Genomic DNA, 20,160 nt, shown 5'->3' on the forward strand with positions numbered 1-20,160 from the left:
TACCAATCCCATGCATCTCACTGCCTTTTAGAGGTCAGTAAGTCAAGCTCGTGACAACTTAAAAATCTACTGGACAATGACTTCGATGTGATCCCAGTAAAATATCTTCCTAACATTCCAAACACCTGCTTCGAAGCCACACTTGTACAAACACTGTTTCCCACTCGGATTCAGAAGCTAGACAAAGTCTTTCTTCTACATGTCTGGTTTCAAAACCTGAGAAATGGGAAAAATTCAGGCCCCACCGAGTTCTTGGCGCCGCTGAGACAGCTCCTACACTAGAATGTGTGCGTGCATTTGGATCTGCAGTATCCAGAGAAACAGCGTCTCTAGCAAATGCCTTCTATCCAAACATCATCAGAGCAAAATGTACAGTATTAGGAACGTTGGTCTTCCCCTGACTATGCCCATGGATCAGCACCCTTCAAACCAGATTACTTACTATAATATTTGTTAAAGCTACTTCTCAATAGAAGAAAAATTAGTTGATCCACTTAAGCCTCAAGCTCCACGAGGGCGAGACCCTGTCTTCTTTCTCTGACACTCTTTCCCCAGCCTGGATCAGCGCCGTGGCACGAGCGACTGCTGAAAACTAACTGAGGGATGAAAAAAATAGAATACATTCTCTTCAAGTATGTTTAGCAATGTTTTGAGACCTAGATTTTGTTGTGAGAAACCTAATAAAGTATAATACTTAATATATTTTCAAGAGCCTCCAAATAACCAAATCATTGGAAATCATATTAGCCAAGTAATGTAGAAAATTAAGGATCTTGTGACATTTCAAGAGCATCCCAGGCCAACATACACTTGATCACCTGTCACATTTTTGTATCGTGGACACATAATAGGTACTCACTCTCGATTCTTAGTGTAATGTACAAATTCAGAAAACTCCATTTTCATCATCCCCTTCCATTTTATAACCTAAGAAAGTTCCTGACTTCCTTTTAAATGCATATGCTCATTTATCATTAAGTAAATGAGCATTTATGAAAATAGGATTTTTAAAAATTAGAAGGTAGCGAGTTACTTCCCTCACGGAGTTGTAATAGGAAAATAGAGGGAAATAGCATTACTGGAAAAGAGGCTAGGCAGACTCAAAGTAAATGTGAGTGAATGTGCTAGTTTGTTTCATTGTTTTTTCCAGTCTGGAATCCTGTAGTTCACTGTAAGTGATGCTACCAGTGATGATTTTAATATGAGTGTACAAAAGAGAAGGTCATGGTCCAAAGAACAACATGTGGTGGGTTTGTCGGGTTTTGCTTCTGTAACAAGAAACACAAAAGCGGCACTGAATTCATTTATTCAGTTAGTGTTTGTTGTGAGCCTACTGTGGGCCAGGTAGTGTTCTAGGAACCAGAGATTTAAAGATTAAAAAGAAAAAAAAGATCTGGGCCACCTGGGTGCCTCAGTCAGTTAAGCATCTGCCTTCAGCCCAGGTCATGATCCTGGAATCCTGGGATCAAACCCCACGTCGAGCACCCCGCTCAGCAGGGAGTCTGCTTCTCCCTCTCCCTCTGCCCCTTCCCCCACTCATGCTCCCTTTCTCACTCACTCTGTCTCTCAAATAAATAAATAAAATCTTTTAAAAAAGGATCGACTTCTTGGTTTCAGAGAGCTCATGCTGCAGTGATTATAAGCCGACAATAAGTGAAAAGGTAATACACAAGATGTCAGGTGGTGATAAATGCTATGAAGAGAAAGACGGCAGATTGAGAGGGTGAATAATGGAAGAGAGTGCATGACATTTCAGATGAGAGTGTCAAGGCATGCCTGGTCAGGTGACCTGGGAGGAAGACCTAAAGTAAGTGAAGAAGCAAGCTGTACTGATTTCTAGGGAGTGTTCAAGACAGAAGAGTTCATGCAAAGACTCCAAGGTGGAATGTTCCTGTATAGACAAAAAACAGCAGAGTCTCCCCAAGTCAGGTAAGTTTTGCCTGCCCAGCTTGCTTTGCATCTCCAGCTCTTTAAATCTTACTGGTCCTTTAAAGTATCTCTCCAGTGAAATGCCTGCAACTAAGAAGTTCCTGGAATCCCTCCAAAAAGATCTGGCTTCTCTACCCTTTGAATCCCAAGAACAACTTGGCTCCAATAACTCTATTTTACAAATTAACATTTTTGTACATTATAAACACTATCTAGGGGCAAGACTTGCAACAATTTATATAGGCCCTTCTGGACCTAACTGCCCTAAAACAAACATGTCCAAGCTGCTTAGAAAGTCGAAGACGGCATCTACAGTTGGTGTGAGATTTCTCAATTCTGAAGAGTCGGTGAGTACTCCTTCTTTACAGGTTGGTCTGGTTTGGACCTGGAAAACACACAAGATGCCACCCTCAGTCTTCTAAAAGACATGCTGAATTTCAGGCTCTGCCTGATTACTTCTGTGCTGAAAAGAGGATAGATAGGTGGGATCTTCATTAGCAGGATCTGAGCCAGCTTTCCACTCTGTAATGGTAATGTTAAACTTGGTTTACACATACGAGTTGCCCAATATAACTTCTGTTCATGTTTCATTTTCTTTGGATTCCTGCAACCAATAGTAGATGAAACGAAGTACAGGCTGGGTTTCTAGCATCTTTGTTTTTTCTGTCACCACAAAAACAAAAACAAAAACAAAACAAAACAAAAAACTTTGTTTTTCACACATCTGGAATAGTAGCACTTTCCCTAGATCCACCACGTGTGTTCATCTAGATCTCAACTCGCGAAGTCTATTTTAACTTCTTTTTAAAATTTATATAAAGAGAACACTGGTCAAAGTATGGCAGAGAATTTCTATTCTATCTCTTATCATATCTCATATCTTATAATGTAGATATTATAAGGTATTATAAATAAGATACTGTAAGGCAATATCTTACATCATAACGTCAGCAATATATGTGACTTTCAAAAAGGGTTCCAAAAACAGGTTGTCCTACGTTTAAAAGGAAACAGAGCAGGGAGTCACATTAAAAACTAAATGCCAGGGCACCTGGGTGGCTCAGTGGGTTAAAGCCTCTGCCTTTGGCTCAGGTCATGATCTCAGGGTCCTAGGATCGAGCCCCACATCGGACTCTCTGCTCAGCAGAAAGCCTGCTTCTCCCTCTCTCTCTGCTGCCTCTCTGCCTACTTGTGATCTCTCACTGTCAAATAAATATCTTAAAAAAAAAAAAAAAAAAACCCAAAACTAAACACCAAAACAAAAAAACAAAAGACAAACTAAATGCCAGGGAGAAAAGAATGGCCATATCTAAAGCATGAAATCTATGGAATATAACAGCAACCCCTACCTCTCACTCATATGGAACTAACAACCTTTTCTCATGGCCAGTGGCTCATTTTGAACCTCATTTTAATTTTTCAAGGTTTGACCCATTCACTGGACACACAAATGCAGATGTCTGCCATCTAGTGGCCAAAATCAGTATCAGCAGATTAATTTTTCTAGAAAACACTCAATATTTTTTTGAGAACAATTCAATCTTAGCCCTAAGTTTAAAAGGTAAGTGTCTGTTCTTGACACTAATTTAAGGGAGGCCTCATTAGAACCCCTTGGGATGGGGCATCTGGGTGGCTCAGTGGGTTAAGCCTCTGCCTTCGGCTCAGGTCATGATCTCAGGGTCCTGGGATTGAGCCCTGCATCTGGCTCTCTGCTCAGTGGGGAGCCTGCTTCCCACCCCCACTCTCTGCCCGCCTCTGTGCCTACTTGTGATCTTTGTCAAATAAATAAAATCTTACCAAAAAAACAAAAAACAAAAAACAAAAACCCCTTGGGACTAGAGATCTTACGGATTTTCACAAAGATAGAAGTTCCATGAAGGCAGTATCTTGCCCTGTTTACTCATCCCTTTATCTCTAGCACCTAGAACAGTGCCTGAAACAATTAAGGCACTTAATAAATTTAATGAATTAGTGAATGACCAGAGAAGGAACTGGAGACAGACCAGACTGTGGGCTGCCTACCATAAAAATTTCTACAATTCTAAAGAACAGCACGGTTGATAATTTTATTTAATTCTCTTAAAAATTAATACTTTGAAATTGCAAAATGCTATCAATTGTATTATACATGCTTTTTAAAACTTACTTATTTCTAGATCTATATAGAATGTCTTCTAATCAATGAACAGAATGATTCTATGCCTATTTTTATGAATATCCATAACTGAATTATTAGGCACACATGCAGCAGTTCTAGACTACTCTGTCTCACTTTCTTGACATTGTGTTCTTCATATCAATAATATATGTGATATACTTGCTCAGAAAGGTAGTCCTTAAATATAGCAATACAAACATGCACAAAATATGGTCTGCTTATCATAGCTTCAATAATACAATATAATCAAGAAACAAAAAATTGTTGAGGACTGCTTATATTTGAGATAAGAACTTCAATTTTTTTTTCTTAAAGATTTTATTTATTTATTTGACAGACAGAGATCACAAGTAGACAGAGAGGCAGGCAGAGAGAGAGAGAGGAGGAAGCAGGCTCCCTGCTGAGCAGAGAGCCTAATGTGGGGCCGATCCCAGGACCCTGGGATCATGACCTGAGCCAAAGTCAGAGACTTAACCCACTGAGCCACCCAGACACCCCAAGAACTTCTATTTTAATACCACCTGTGAACACATATCCATATTTTTTAAAAACCACAACATATATTTAGATACAATGGAGTATATTTGATGAAAAGAGTTCCGTCTTATTTCTACACCTGAGATCTCAGTCCTTGCTCGATTGTGTTTAAATTCCAGTGGAAAAGAGCACTCCACCCTTCCTCAAAGCCTGAGAAACACCCTAAATTGAATATGACTCATCTTACCAGGGTGAACAGTCTAAGATAATGTACCCTTTGCCAAACTCAGAATCTACTCAGGAAAAAAACAAAACAAAACAAAACAAACAATAACAGTAAATGTATCTCTCTCTCTCTCTCACTGTTAATCTTCAACTAGTGGGTCTTAAAATTTAGCAAGCAGAAATAACATTCGAGGTATTTATTTAAAATGCAGACTGACAGAACCTGACCCTATTCTGATTCAGCTGTCTGGTTTTAATCCCCAAGGCTGCATTTTTAACAACCACCCCAGACGATTCTGGTGCACTCGATCTCAGGCTTTACATGGCTTTAGACACATCACTACTTTAAAAAAAAATTTTTTTCTCTACCAATCATCTTTTATTGGGTATTAATTCCTTTTTTTTTTTTAAAGATCTTATTTATTTATTTGAGGGAAGGGGGGAGCACTGAGCTGTGTGACCTGGTGGGGGGAGGGGCTGGGGGACAAGCAGGTATTGGATCCCAGAACCCCAAGATTATGACCTGAACTGAAGGCAGATGCTCAACCAACTTAGCCACCCAGGTGTCCTGAAACATCACCATTTCTAAACCTTTCTGGCAGTTACAAGAATCCCTCAGGATGATCAACCAGTAATGACTACTTCAAAAGTATAATTAGTTGGTGAGAGGAGCCATATGTGGAGATTGTTACCTGATAGGACTGTGCCTCTTAAAATGTTAGGGTCACCAGTGTAACCATTATATCTACACAGACAACCCTCCAGGCAAGTGAAACTCTGAGCCTGACCTGGGATAATTATGTTCTGTAAGATACTCAACACGAACTGCTTTACTGTTTATTAATATAGAAAGCATTTTGTCATTTATCAAGATACACTGAAACCTGCCACACCTCGTATTTAATTTTCCTCTCCAAAAGGAGTAGTAAGAGAGAATTCACTCAACAACAAATACATAATGAAAGTCTATTATGTGCCAAGTCCTATTTTTGGCCCATGGGATCTATCAGTGAAAAAAAACAGAACATCAAACTCTCTGCCCATACAGGGGCAGATTTCATGAGCTTCTCATTCAGATTTTACACCATGATGTCCTAGGTCTAGAAAAATAAGTAATGGTGGCTCCTGATGAGACACTGAAAATCTAAAGGAAAAACCTGCTATTGACATAATTTGGTTCCAGTGCAAACAAGTCCAGCAAAATGTTAGAGCAGACACGGGAACAGTACAGTCGAGGGGTGTGAGGATTGAAAAGGTGAATTTTCTCTGGGAAGGTGGGCCCACAGCCCACTCACAGTCAGAGCAGGGCTGCCGCTCAGGAAGCATGGGCGTCTGGATGGACCCCTGGAGGCAGCCAGAGCCAGGCCCATGCAAGGACCCTCCAGCCGGCTGTCGGGGCCGCAGTGCCACAGCAGAGGGAGACAAGCAAGACGGAACTGAAATTTGGGTCGAGTGAAACTGCAAATGACTGTGACCTCCTTACAGAACAGGGAAAGGGAAAAGCAGACAATGCGGGAAGACAGGTTCAAGGCCACGGGGGACTGTGCGAGGGGGAGGCTGGAAACGCCTGCCTCAAGGAAGAGGCCGCAGCAAGAGGAGGGAAGGAATGAATGGGACAGCTCAGGAAAATCCATCAGGATGAAGAGACTGGGCCAGAACAGTGAGGGCATGGAGGAAATACAAATTAGAAGGTTCGAACCTGAAATCCCAGGGTGGTTGTGATGCAATCAATTAATACAGGAAGACAGGAGGCATAGCATATTTTGAGGACAGGTGAAGGGTTTCAATGTCCAAACAGAACATTAGAGGGGCCCAGATGATATTCTCTGTGGAAATGTCCAACAGTGCCAGAAACAATGTCCCACACTCAAAGGAAGAGAATTGGGTCTGCCGTCACCAAAGCCCCAAGTACAGTTGAGATCTCCAGCTGGAGAAGGCAGACAGAGAGCAGGCAAGATGACTGCCTGGATGAACACAGAAACCCAGACGTGGAGTCCGAAGACCCAGGCTTACTAAGTTTGGGTGAATCACTTAATGTCCTGGGACCTTGGTTTCCTCAAATATAAGACATAAAATGTAGAAATAAATTTCATACAACTTCACTAACTCAGACCACAGCAGTCTCATTCATCTCCAAGAGTTGGCCACTTCTTGCCTGCCATGGGTCCTTCCAGGTTTTTTCTTCACGAGACATAACCACCTTCATGGACAACTGGAGGCTCCCCCAACAGACTCCACCCTCCCACTACCTAGGCAAATGAGCTTCTGCAATTCTACCACAAAACTGATTTTTCAAAAATTGAGAAATATGGTAGCAGTGGCAAACAGTCATCTTTATTAAGAGTTGTCTCTCCAGGGGTACCTTGATGGCTCAGTAGGTTAAACCTCTGCCTTTGGCTCAGGTCATGATCTCAAGGTCCTGGAATCAAACTTCGCATCAGACTCTCTGCTCAGTGGGGAGCCTGCTTCCCCCTCTCTTTCTGCCTGCATCTCTGCCTGCTTGTGATCTCTGTCTGTCAAATAAATGAATAACATCTTTAAAAAGAGAGAGAGAGAGAGTTTTCTCTCCAAAATTCTGTTTCTAGACAAATTTTGATTTTGACTTCTACAGAATTTTCTTCTGAACAAATGCCTTTTAGTGTGCATTCACTTATTGACATTCTAAGACATAGTACATACGACCTTTAGTTTTTCCTTGGTACTTCTCCCTAAGTTGCAGTTTTGTTAAATATACAAAATGATTTTGTTAGATCTTTGTTAAAGATTTTCTGGTTCTTTTTCCTCTAAGTTTAGATTCACTCATGAAACAAAAACTAATATATGTGTATATACATGTATGTTAGATAAATAAATATCGTCCACATTGAGAATTCAAAATGTATCATCCACTCTTTACAGATCTAAATTATGTGAAAGTTTAAATTTCAACATAAAATTCAGCTATGTGAAAGTACATGTCATCAAACATGATGACTGTAATCTAGCATCAAATACGAGTGACCATTATATTTCCACCAGTCCACCAGCCAACATTAGCCTGAAGGTATGAGAGTAGTTTGTGCCTACTGGGGAGTATTATGCCTTACTCTTACAAATCCTAGGTGTCTAATCTTGGGGGCAGAGAAAGTGCCCCCAAGTGCTGAATAAAAACATGCTGATCAGAATTTCAAAGCAAATGTATTTCTATACTGCTGGGCCATCTGAAGTGGATTGATTTTTATGCAATGAAATCAGTAGACTTCATGGACTTTGCTGCAGATTTAAAAAAAATAATAAGGAGGTCGATTTACAGTTAAAGTTAGGTCACAAATCGATTATTATCTCAGTTTTGTATAAAGTAGATGTGAGGGTGTATATAGAAAAATATGAGAGGGCTGGTGTGCCTGGCCGGCTCAGTCAGGAGAGCTTGTGACTCTTGATCTCGGGGTCATGAGTGCAAGCCCCACATTGGGTGTACAGCTTACTTTAAAAGAGTATCAGAAATCATGCATCAAATTGTTAACTATAGTTTTCTTATGGGGGCACTGGGTCCTGACACACTTTTACTTTCAACATCATATATATTGTTGTAATGTTTGATTTTTAGTACAATCTCTATTTTGCCTTCATAATGAGAAAACAGCCAATATACTATATTTACATATTTTATATGTAATTGAGCATACTGAGCATTTACAGGAAGACTCTACTATATAGGGTCCTTTAGGGCAAACAAGGACAAATGAGACATGGCATTTTCAAGGACTTTGCACTCCAGTGTTTGAAATAATTTACACACACAAATGAGTAAATGTGGCCAGTGATGAAACTGAAAATCCCATAAAGTACTAAAAGATGAATTCATAGTAAGAAATGTCAGTTCAAGCATTCCTTGACAAATTGCTAAAATCTGGGCCCATGAGGATGTGGAAGAAAGGGCATTCTATGCAGCATAAGAACACATGAAAGTCATGAAAATGGCAGAGCATATACAGAACAGCAAGTGCTAAGGGTAAAGTGAAAGGCGACCTTGAGACTTGGAATTGAATTTAAAATGTAAATCCAAGCTACAGAACAAGTCAAATGCCAGCCGAATGCGGATGTAATAGATTTAATTGTCATTCAGTAATAATAGAAGGGGATGTCAAAGAAGTTTTTTGAGGATAGGAGGGAAAAAATGATCAGATTCTGTATTCAATAACAGTGATCTGCAGCAAATGGATTAGTAGAAGAGGGCACAGTCAGTGAAATCATCCGGAAAGCTCAGAGACCGTGTGAGAAAGGTGTACAGAAGGCAGGACTCGGGTCAGCTTCTCCATCACCTGCGCTTGTTAGAAACGTAGATTCTCAGGATCCAGTCCAGACCTCCTGATTCAACGTCTGCCTTTTACCAAGATCTCTATGTGATCTGAATGCACACTAAAGCTGGAAAAGCAATAAATCAAGGTGCTGGTAATAGGAAAAGAAAAGAAGCCAAGAGGTTTGAGCTATTACTTGGTTGAATTATTACAATTTGGCATCTGCCTAAATGTGGGAGGCCATGGAAGAGAATAAATCAAGATTACTCAGAAATGTTGAGCTGTAGGATGGTCGGTCATGCTATTCATAGAAATAGGAAACCCCAGGAGAGCAGGATGAGGAAGAAACAGACGAAGGCTCTGTGGTCCAGCCAGCTCATACAAATGCTCCCTCCAGGAGCCAAGCCAGGCCTGGAGATCATGAAATGAGTGTGATCCACAGGGAGGACTCTTGGAAGCCATAAAAATAAACACAGTTACAAAAGGAGGAGGGGGTGAGAAAGGTGTGGGGGTCAACGGAGGAGAAATTCTTAGCCTTGAGCTGCTCAGGAGATGTGGTGGGGGGAAGCTGGGAGGAGGCAGAGGAGCCATGGGGAAGAGAGCCAGGAAGCATGCTGCTTTGAAAAATAAAGGGAGGGGTAAGGTTAGAGACTAAAGGGGACACCCGAGGAAGGACCACTCGTTTTGTGACTCAGAGGTCACAGGTGACATGGCAGAATGGTTTTTGTGAACCTGGTGAGGATGAAAGCCAGAGATCCAATGGTTAGGGTCTAAGGGTAGTGAAACTGTGTGTGTGTGCATGTGCGTGTGCGTGTGCGTGAGCAGACATATGGAGGTGGTGGGGGAGGTGGGCGGTGGGGGCAGGGAGGGCGTGGCAGGGGTGGGTTGGATCTTAGGCACTGCGTGCAAATGAATAGATTAAGAACAAAGGTGAAAATTTCAAAGGGGCATAAAAGACCAGGTTTCATTATCTTTAAGCTGTTGAACTTTAAGGATTTTCTTCTGGAAGAAAGATCAGAAGTATTTTCTTCATAATTCTCAGAATGATTAGGAGGGCAAACAAGCACAGTAGGAATTAGATTTTTGGCTCAAAATAAAGAGGATCTGCTCCTCACTGCTCTCTGAAAAGGGAATAGGCCGCCTTGTGAAGGTTAATTTCTCAAAGCCTCCAGACCACACGATGCTATAGGGGATCACAAAGTAGAATGTTGTTCATCAATGACATCTGCAGCTGGCTAACTGATGGCTTCTCAAACTACATGTCCATATCCTAATTCCCCAAACCGGTAAATATTACCTTATATGGTAAAAGATGTGACAGTTAAGGCTTTTGGAAGGAGGAGCTTATCATGGATTTTCTGGGTGGGTCCTAAAGACAATCACATGTATCCTTATAAGATGGGCGGGCACACAGAGAAAGAGACACACGGACAGAAAAAGAGGAGGCAATGTGACCACAGAGGCAGAGACTAGAGGCAGGCACAAGTGAAGGAATGTAGACAGCCATGGGAAGCTACAGGTGACAAGGAAGGATTTTCCCCAAGAGTCTTTGGAGGCATTGCGCACCTGCCCCCACCTTGATTTCAGACTTCTTATCTCCAGAATTATGAGAGAATATATTTCTTCTGTTTTAGGCCATGGGATATCAAAACAGCTCTTGACATCACCTTCCAAGTCTTAGATTTCTGGAGCTGCTCTCAACTCAAGCAGATCGTAGGCTCCTGGTAGGCACAGTCGTGGTTCACTCTCGTGTGAATCCAAAAAAGGATGTCCGTGGCGCCTGACACATTAAGAAACAGTGAACAATGTCGGGGAGAGTTATCACAGAAATGTACACTCACGTGTGTAAGTGAAAAGGAGAGATGGAAACACACAGAGAGTCAATAGATAAATGTTAGGTCGACAGGTGGGCACATGGCCAGACAGACGTATTCTACTTAGGTAAGTACATTAAAATTTACTTATACTCTCATGAAGTTAATTTCATAAATACTACCTGGGCTATTCTTTATTGTCACATTTACTCATAAAGATGGTACAACCAGAATTCGGAGGAAGGACACATGGCTTGTAGTAACTTAAATGTTCAATTTCTCACAATTAAACGAATTAAAGGTTTTAAAATGATTTATCCCGGGCGCCTGGGTGGCTCAGTGGGTTAAGCCACTGCCTTCGGCTCAGGTCATGATCTCAGGGTCCTGGGATCAAGTCCCGCATCAGGCTCTCTGCTCAGCAGGGAGCCTGCTTCTCTCTCTCTCTGCCTGCCTCTCCATCTACTTGTGATTTCTCTCTGTCAAATAAATAAATAAAATCTTTAAAAAAAAAAAAATAAATAAAAAATAAAAAAAAATAAAAAAATAAAAAAATAAAATGATTTATCCCAAGAAAAGTGAAAGGATAGTTGTACTCAAGGGAAGTTGGAAAAGTTTGGCTGGGGATTTGGGGGTAAGGAAGGAAGAAAGGAGGGCTCCCTATGAAGGACTATCGTGGCAATTCTAGTTTTCCCCCATGTCTCCCTTCCCACAAGGTGATGTACTTGGCATGTGTTATTACCACGTGAGGACTCACAGGCAAACAAGGCAGGAGAATCTCCTCATCCATTCTATAGATGAGAACTTCTTTTCAATGCAGGTAATTTGAGGGATCGCCACATGAGAGAAATTGTGCTTTCAGACTATTCTGAAGTAAAAAAAAAAAAAGAAGAAGAAGAAAATCACCCAAAACTCGCTGTGTTCATTAACACCTCTCAATGAATAGACATAGATACAGATAGATAGTTATATAGACGCACAGAACCCAGTAATATTTGAAATTTGTGTGGGTTCTTGGAATCTGTCAACTACAACTGGCTAGTTGAAACTCCTAATGGTTGTGGGTAAGAAGTTGTTCTTAGTTGAGTAGTAACTGCGTTTCTCTCCAGGCTGTGTCCCATGGGCAATTCCAGTGAGAAACCTCCTCCAAAGTGATAAGTTTAAAAAAAAAAAAAAAGGACAAAGGCTGTCAATGGATCCCTTCTCCTAAAGCTCACTGGCAGGATATTCTGGGAATCCAGTTCTGGGGCCATAGCTACATGTCATAAATTAGAAGGCTTTAGCAGAAGAACACCTCACAACCATAAATGCATGTTCTGCAGTAGACATCAGGTAGCCCCATCCTCTCTGAAACAGGCTGGTAACATTTTACTTTGGCTTAATCTTACCTGAATTTTATCTGAACAGCAGTCGTTGGAGGATATCCTGCCTGACCCAGGATGTCTATACTAGCACTACTTCCTGCAGTAGAGGTGACTGAAGGTAGAATATGTCATGGCTCAGCTGGTGTGCCAGATTTCAAGGGAACACTGGGGACAGGAAATAAGCTAGGGCTAGGCTAGAACAAATGACCTAATGAAGAATTAATTCTGTAGTGGATAGTCAGCAACTCAAATTACAGTGGCCAGGAGGAGTGTGGAGAACTGAGATTTGATCCTGCCAACAATGACACACACAAGGAGATTTTATTTGTCAAGTGGAACTTGGCAGCACAGGTCTCCAGGCAAAAATTATACACTGTCAGGAGGGTGGCTATACCTTAGGCCTGGGGGGTTGTCCATGTTGGGGTTGCATCAGAGACTGAGAAGAGAAAGTATGCAGTCGTGCTCCTGGAGAGAAGTTCTTGGTGAGGGTGAGGCTCACGGGCAAGGTCATTGCTAACGTCCTTCCAGGCAAAACTTTAGTACTAAATATGCAAACATAAAAGAAGTCTAGCCTAGGAGATGGCAAATAGGACAAGAGTTAAGAGAAACTGAGGCCAACGGGGCATGGCAAACACTAGAGCTCACTAGGGTTAGGGCAGGTGCACCGACCTCACACTCCCTTCCATGGAGTTCACTGGTGGAAGACTCTGGAAGCCCAGCTTCCCGGTCTCTCGCAGCACAGGGCTGGGGCAGGCCAGAGTGCAAAGACCCCATGCATCTGCCCGCTACTGCTTGTCAAATTTCATTTTCCCACTTTTCCCCACCATTGTTTTTCCTCAAAGTGTTCATATTCTAGCTGGCTTCAGGACGAGCTCGTGCAGTCGGTGAGAAGAAGATGGCAGGAGCTCAAATTGGCTTGCCGTCACCACCAGTGGGTCCCACGTTTGTGTCAATGTGGGGAGCTGCGGCCTCGGCAGAGAAAAGTCTAAGAGGGGGCATGCCAGCCAGAGTACTTGGCCCTCAGGAATGGATGAGAAGGAAGTTTCAACAGGTGGGACAGCAGACCTGCCAGACTGCAAGGGAGAGCCTGCCAGAGGCTGGGGAGTCTACCAGCTGCCAAAACGTGTGGACAAAAAGGAACACAAGGCAGCCAACTACCGAGCCAGAGGGACACCTCCACTCTGGTTCTCTGTGCTCCACGTCAAATCATATTAAGGGTCTAAATCGTGCACCATATTTAATAGCGCTTTTGAGATAGTTCAAAAGTCACGTTCACATGCATCATGGCTTTGGACCCTCAAAAGCACTCTGCAATGTGCACAGGGAAGAAATGCTGGGAGAGGAAACATCACTTTCCTATAAGGCCCATTGTGAGTCAATATTTTCAAAAGTTTCATGGCAACAAAACTGTCTTTATTTCCTTGTTTGAAGGAAATGCTAGTGCAGATTTAGGCTGTCTAGGATATGCACTTTTTAGGGACTGGAGAAGTCTAAGGGAGCCCTCCGGATGCAAATGTGGGTTTACAATTGAATGGGGGTGTCTCTGGCTCCTGTACAGACTTTCTGTGGTACTTTTGATCAATCTGAACAAGGACCACTTCCTTAATGGAAAAGATACAGTCCATCAGACACGAGAAATTAACTTCCAACCTGACAGGCTTCATCTCTTGTCAAATTTATTAGATGACCTCTTCAGCTTTCTCCCCTAAAATCAAAACTTTCCACTGAGGCTGTAATTCTATCCCAAAGTTCTATTAAGACTGATAACTAGGGGGGCGCCTGGGTGGCTCAGTGGGTTAAAGCCTCTGCCTTCGGCTCAGGTCATGACCCCAGGGTCCTGGGATCGAGCCCCATCGGGCTCTCTGCTCAGCAGGGAGTCTGCTTCCTCCCCTCCTCTCTCTACCTGTCTCTCTGCCTACTTGTGATCTCTGTCAAAATAAAATCTTTAAAAAAAAAAAAAAAAGACTGATAACTAGGATAGGGATTCCACTGCACTAAATGAGGTGGATAGGTAAAAAGACCTATGGCATATTTCATGGCCATCACACACATCACATTCCAGGATTAAGCATAAGGCACAATTTATTAGCCAGTTAACTTTTTAAAATAACCATGGTTAGAGGCATTTGACTGATTTTTTTTTTTTAAATTGGAGTCATGTATGTCTTTTTAAGAGTCTCCTGCAAGAAAACCATATTTTAAATTAACAAATGTGTTGTATAAAATAAAACATTTCTGGTTATTCACTGAATACTTCAGAACCACAAGGTAAAGCTTATGCTACGGGTCACAATATATTATGACATAAAATTAAGTTCCACAAGTGAAGGACAGGTGCAACTTTCTGCATGCCCATCAGAGGCTCCATGTTCATACGACTCACAATTCATTCATCTCATATCTGAAGTCCCACTACATCACAGCTGTTCTCAATATAAACTTCCCTTCATTTCAAAGAAGACCCAGTTTCCTAGTAGTTGCACTGATGATGCCCAGGCCATTAAGGATTAGGCAAGTAATTCTTTCAATGTTAACAACTTTGTTAGGCAAGAACAGAATGTTGGCTCGGGAAGTAATGGAAGAAATCTTAGGTAAAAATATGAACAAAATTATTACTTTATAATTTGCAATTACACAAGGGAATTTTGCTTTTTGTTACTTCATTTAATTTTCTTTCTATTAAATTTACTGGTGTGGATTCGAGAAATGCAATTTTGTGAATTTTATGTTTTTTTTTTTCCAGGCTCATTTTCAACAGGTTGCCTGTAATTAAAAGCTAAAATGCTGTTAAAAGAAAGTTCATACTTGTACACACCATAGCTTAAACAACACATTTTCTTTCAGTGAGAAAGTAAATCATTTGTCTTTATAAGGAAAAGAAACTGCGTGCATCCTCAAGAACTCCAGTATTCCTAAGTCATCTTCAGAAATAACTAGTACTTTTGAAGTGATATTTTCCCCAAAAAGAAAAATAATGTGCATTCTTATAATTCTCTAAAGTTTCCTAAAAAAAAAAAGTTTAAATGTAGGTTTAATGCAGAACTACTCTTACAGCACTGTTTTTTTCTATATGTTGACCAGTCCCACACACATTTCCCCTTTTCCCAAATTAAACTTTTGTCTTACAATAATTTTCCATGCAAAAGATATCCATTGTCAAAGACTTTTTCAAAACTTTTTAATCTCTTTTTCTTTTAAAAATACATCTATTTTAATAAATATTTGCTGTGATTTAAATAAATGGCATTTTAATACGACTATTTTCATATAAACTCATATTCTAGCACCTCCCCAGTTTATAAAAACAGTCTAAATCAGACCTGCAACGTAATTAACTTTAAGTTAGTCATTTAAGATAAAGTTATATTTCCATATGGAAACCCATTTTAAAATAACATGCTTTCTAACTGAACAATAGCTAATTATACATTAAGCTAATTAAGACAAACCATGTAAACAAAATCTCAAGATAGGCTATTCAGTGATAGGAGTGTATGACTGAAACCACAATTCTGTGTCATGTTGAATGCACATTGGAGAGGCAGGCATGTTCAATGTGTTCTTCGCAATACCAGCTTCCATAACAAGAGGTGCAACCAACGCATATCTATCCCACCACATTTGGAACAGAAAGACCTCAATTTTTTTAAATTAATACATGACTACTACAGTCTTGTCTATATGCACATATTTGTTCTAGGTTCAGCTCTCCCCTTTCTTAAGTATATATTCTTAGGCAGGGTCTCTTTCAAATAAATACAGGAGCATTGTTTTAAACACAGGAAATAGTGATGAACGTTTCATGCAATTTAATGATCTCACAATATGAAATTACTTGGGACTACATCATCAACAAATACACTTTAAAAAAAAAAAGATTATTTTTCACGTAGTAACCCGGAAAGACCTAAAATGGGGGATTAGGCTGTTCTGTTGTAACTCAGAGGTCAAGAGAGAAATGAAAGGTCTGTGCAAGGCATACAGTGACATAACCAGAGTCCTTAACAACATAAATGCTCGGATAAAATCCATTTACCTCCTAAGAAGAGCCATCCTTTTTACATCGCAACACAGCCGGAAGAAAGCATATCCTTACAGCCATCAGGCAGGTTCAAACAACACTTGCAGACCAACGAATGTTTGTATTAACATTCGTTGTAATCTGTCCATGCGGATGCAATTCCCAAACCCCTCCTTCCTCTACCACTTCCAACCTGCGTGCGAGGAGAGTTGCACACACGCACACCCAACAGGATCACAATTCCAACACGCACAGCGCGAAGAAGACAAGTGAATTTTGCTACTCAACTGCCCCCGCCCCTCACATCATTTAAAAACACGCAGAAATCAACCCAGCTGTCAGGAGTCTGTTCTGGAAGAGGGATCCAGAGAAGAGATCCGGTGCGGTCCAACGATCCCCGCTCCGCGAGTGTAGACTCTCTCCGGATCAGAGAAGATGCGCACCCAGGCTATCCACCTTGGCCCAGGTGTTACACTACGTGTCAAATTTACCTCTTCGCCCCCTGAAACGCAATCCGAACAAGCCACCCCGTTTCGAGGTTGGCGGGTGCCGGCCTTAGCCTTCTTAAAAGCGGTAGGAAATCGTACGGGGGAAGCCACACACGCACATCGCACACGCGCGCGCATACAAGCACACACCAAGCCGAGTAGTTCCTCTGGTCCGGACACTCCGTGCCTCAGGTCCGGCATTCCGGAGACAGAATCCAAGCTGAGGAGAGCCGGGTGGGGCGTCCCCCGCTCTCTCCCGGCCGCCGCTCCTGTTACTGCCGTCCTTTTCCCGACCCTTGCTGTGACCCCGCATTCCCCACCCTCGGTGCCAGGCTCCAAGTCTGCACACGATCGCGCTCTGCGTTCAAGTTCCCACCACCACCCCCCAAAATCGACAGACCAGCTCTCCCGACCCTCTCCAGTACCCTCTGTGCATTCCCCGAAGCAAAGACATTTCCTACCCGGGCCGAAAACTTTTTCCTCCCTTCGCAGCGCTATGAGGCAAGAAACCAGGTCAGCCGCCGCCACCACCCGCTTTGCCCAGCGCCCGGGTGGCAAGCGCCGTCTTTACCTGGCCGCTGCGCTCCAGGTGACTGTCCCACGGGCGGTCGCCCGCGCCTCCCCGACACGCGGGAGGCGCCCCGTCCGCTGTCCCTTAGTCGCCTGCTGCTCGGAGCTCACGGAGAGAGTGTCCTAGGACCACACGCCCATGCCCGGAGCCGCCCTTCGGTTCATCGCGCGTCTTTGCAGAAGCAAGGCTGCTGCCGGCGAACTCACAAGGAGCGTGGGGATCCGGATGGCACCGACTTGCCCCGCGGTGTGCGCTCCCGGGTCTGAGAGCGCTCCGCCCGCGGGCAGCTGCGGCCGCGTCACATGCCGCCTCCAGGCAGCGGCCGGGCACCTGCCCCAGCGGCAGCGCTCTTGGCTCGGCACGGCCGCCCCCGCGCCTCAGGCTCCCTGCACGCACCGGCCTTCACTGTTCTCGTCTTTTTCCCCCCCGCCCCGTCTCTCTCCCTCCTCACTTTCTTCCCCCTTCTTCTCTCCTTCTCCTCCTTTATCCTGTATTCTCTTTTTCTGAAAGCAGACACCAGGCGCTCCAAGTGGGAGGAGGGTCTTTCCCTCCTCAGGAACTCTTCCTCTGCCTGGTGGTGGCGATCGTGGCTACCGCTCGCCGCTCCTCCTCTCCTTCCTCCCGCGCTCCTCCTCCTCCTAGGACTGTGAGCACGGGTGTAATGCTCAAGCTGCCTGCTGGAGACCCAAACCTGCCCGGCTTCTGAGCATGCCCAGTTGCCTTGCTGGCGCCCTGCTCGGCTCCCGCGTGCGGGCTCCGCTGACATTCTGCGCCTGGGGTGGGGGTGGAGGGAGTGGAAGGAACCTGGCTGCGGGAGAGCCCCGAGGCCTCCTGGATGCCTCGCTGAGGACCCACTTGCCCCCAGCTTGCGTGGTCCTGGCACTTCAAGGACAGATTTCTGTTGGTCAGGTAGTTTTGCTGTCCAAACTGCTTTGCTTGGACTCCTTAGAAGGATTGAAAGAAAGTGAATTCTTGGACACAACTTATGGCTGCAAGAACCCCGGCTCAGTTACAATAAATGACACCGTTGAGAATCTTTCCTTAGTGAGCAGCCTGATGCCTTTTTTTTTTCTCCTTTTCTTAATTTCTTTCTTTCTTTCTTTTTTCTTGAGAGTCTCATCATGAAGAACAATGTTAATAGAGAGAAGACGACCTGGCTTTTCCTCCTTCAGAAGTTGACACCTCAGGAGTGAAAGAAAAACATGCATTTAAAAAGACGCACTCGTGTGTGTGTGTGTGTGTGTGTGTGTGCGCGCGCGCGCACAAACACTTTTTTTTTTAATCATAAGATAAAAGATACGATCTTCCTAGTCGGGCTTTTAAATTTTATATTTAACTCAAGAGGAATGAGAAGCTACAAAGAGAAAGAGGGAAAGAAAAACGGAGATGAAAGAGGTAGGCAGGGAAAAGTAATGTCTTACTATACTCTTTCAGCAAACCAAATAAGGAAAAGGTGGAAAGATGACAGAGTAGCAGAGACACCAACAAGGCTGCTTCACAGCACTCTGAAGGTTTTTTAAAGATCATGTAAGGAACATTTACAGGAGAACCCCATAAGGAAGGACAGACAATAATGATAACTCTTGCAGGGGGGTGGGGGAGAAAAGAAAAAAAAAGGAGTAAGAGCATAGTATGAAATGAAAGTTTTAATAAAAAGGAAAGAGGCAAAATGATTTCATTAATCTATTTGGAGCAAGAAAATAAACAGGAAAAGAGCTCTTCTTTGGGAAAATAAGTCATGTTAAGAGAGAAATAGAAGTATACAATTTCCATTCTGAGTCTACATATTCTCTTCTAGGTAGAACAATCTTTAGAAGAAAAGACACTAGACATTGCTTAGAGAAAATAAAGGTCACAATAGGAAAAATCTGGTGAGAAACCACGTGGCTACTTAAATCCAAATATCCAAGCTCAGGTGAATTTCATGCTAATATAGTAGTAGCCATTTGTTTGGATATCTCTCAGATGGAAATGTAATAGTTGTCTTTATATATTTCCCTAATCTTCAAAGCAAACATTCAAAGAAGTATTTTACCCCCATTTAATAAAGGAGGACAGAAATTTAAAGGACTAGGTAAATCACTCATTGCATAGCTAGTAAGATATATTCAAATTTAAAATATATTTTGCATCACATAGAATTGCTATTTGCCAGTGGGAATGGGAGTACCTTTGATAATATTTGGTAAATCCATAAGCAGCATACAGGGGGCTTGAAGAATGGGCATATAGAAATATTCCAGTTTTTATTTTAAGGTAGATTCTCTTATCTATATGGTGATGAAGTGTCATATGGATTACTGGCAATATTCTAGAGAAGATCATGAAATGAATCATTTGCCAGTAATCTGAAAACAAAACAACTACAATTTAATGACAATATTTCACCAGACTTGCTTCATTTTACTTTCTTCATTAAACTCATACATGTAGCATTTCCCAATTTCATCTAACTTTCCCATTATTTTTATGGGCAAGGTAAATGTAAATTGCATATCAGCATTGAACAAACTGAAACTAACAGTTTGGACAGAGCTTCCCCAAGTGTCTTGTAAGTATGTTCATTCTGGATCAGAATAGTGTTTAATTTTGAGCTTGGTACCTATATATATATATATATATATATATATATATATATATGGAAAATATAAAAGGGATACTTATTAGATCTGAGAATGAATCAAATCAGGGGCAGTGATAATTTATGATGCTAAGAGTCAAACCCAAAGAGTTCTTTATTTTATTTTTAAAGATTTTATTTATTTATTTGACAGATCACAAGTAGGCAGAGAGGCAGGCAGAGAGAGAGAGGAGGAAGCCGACTCCCTGCTGAGCAGAG

General features: G+C 42.3%; 1 protein-coding gene across 8 annotated transcripts in view; it reads right to left on the reverse strand.

Annotated features, from left to right (window-relative positions):
* Nucleotides 1–17,528, reverse strand: part of CHRM3 (cholinergic receptor muscarinic 3) — a 506,787-nt gene extending 489,259 nt beyond the window's left edge. For 4 of the 8 annotated variants that reach the window (XM_032314027.1, XM_032314022.1, XM_032314023.1 and 1 more), the window contains exon 1: nt 17,322–17,528. The gene's annotated coding sequence lies outside the window, so the exon portion shown is untranslated. Of the gene's footprint in view, nt 1–11,634; nt 11,746–16,277; nt 16,417–17,211; nt 17,232–17,321 lie in introns of those variants that run through there. The other 4 variants (XR_004278960.1, XM_032314025.1, XM_032314024.1 and 1 more) reach the window with 4 other exon arrangements.
* Nucleotides 17,529–20,160: the final 2,632 nt, after the last annotated feature.

Source organism: Mustela erminea, chromosome 14 (assembly GCF_009829155.1).
Source record: "Mustela erminea isolate mMusErm1 chromosome 14, mMusErm1.Pri, whole genome shotgun sequence".
Lineage (NCBI taxonomy): Eukaryota > Metazoa > Chordata > Mammalia > Carnivora > Mustelidae > Mustela > Mustela erminea.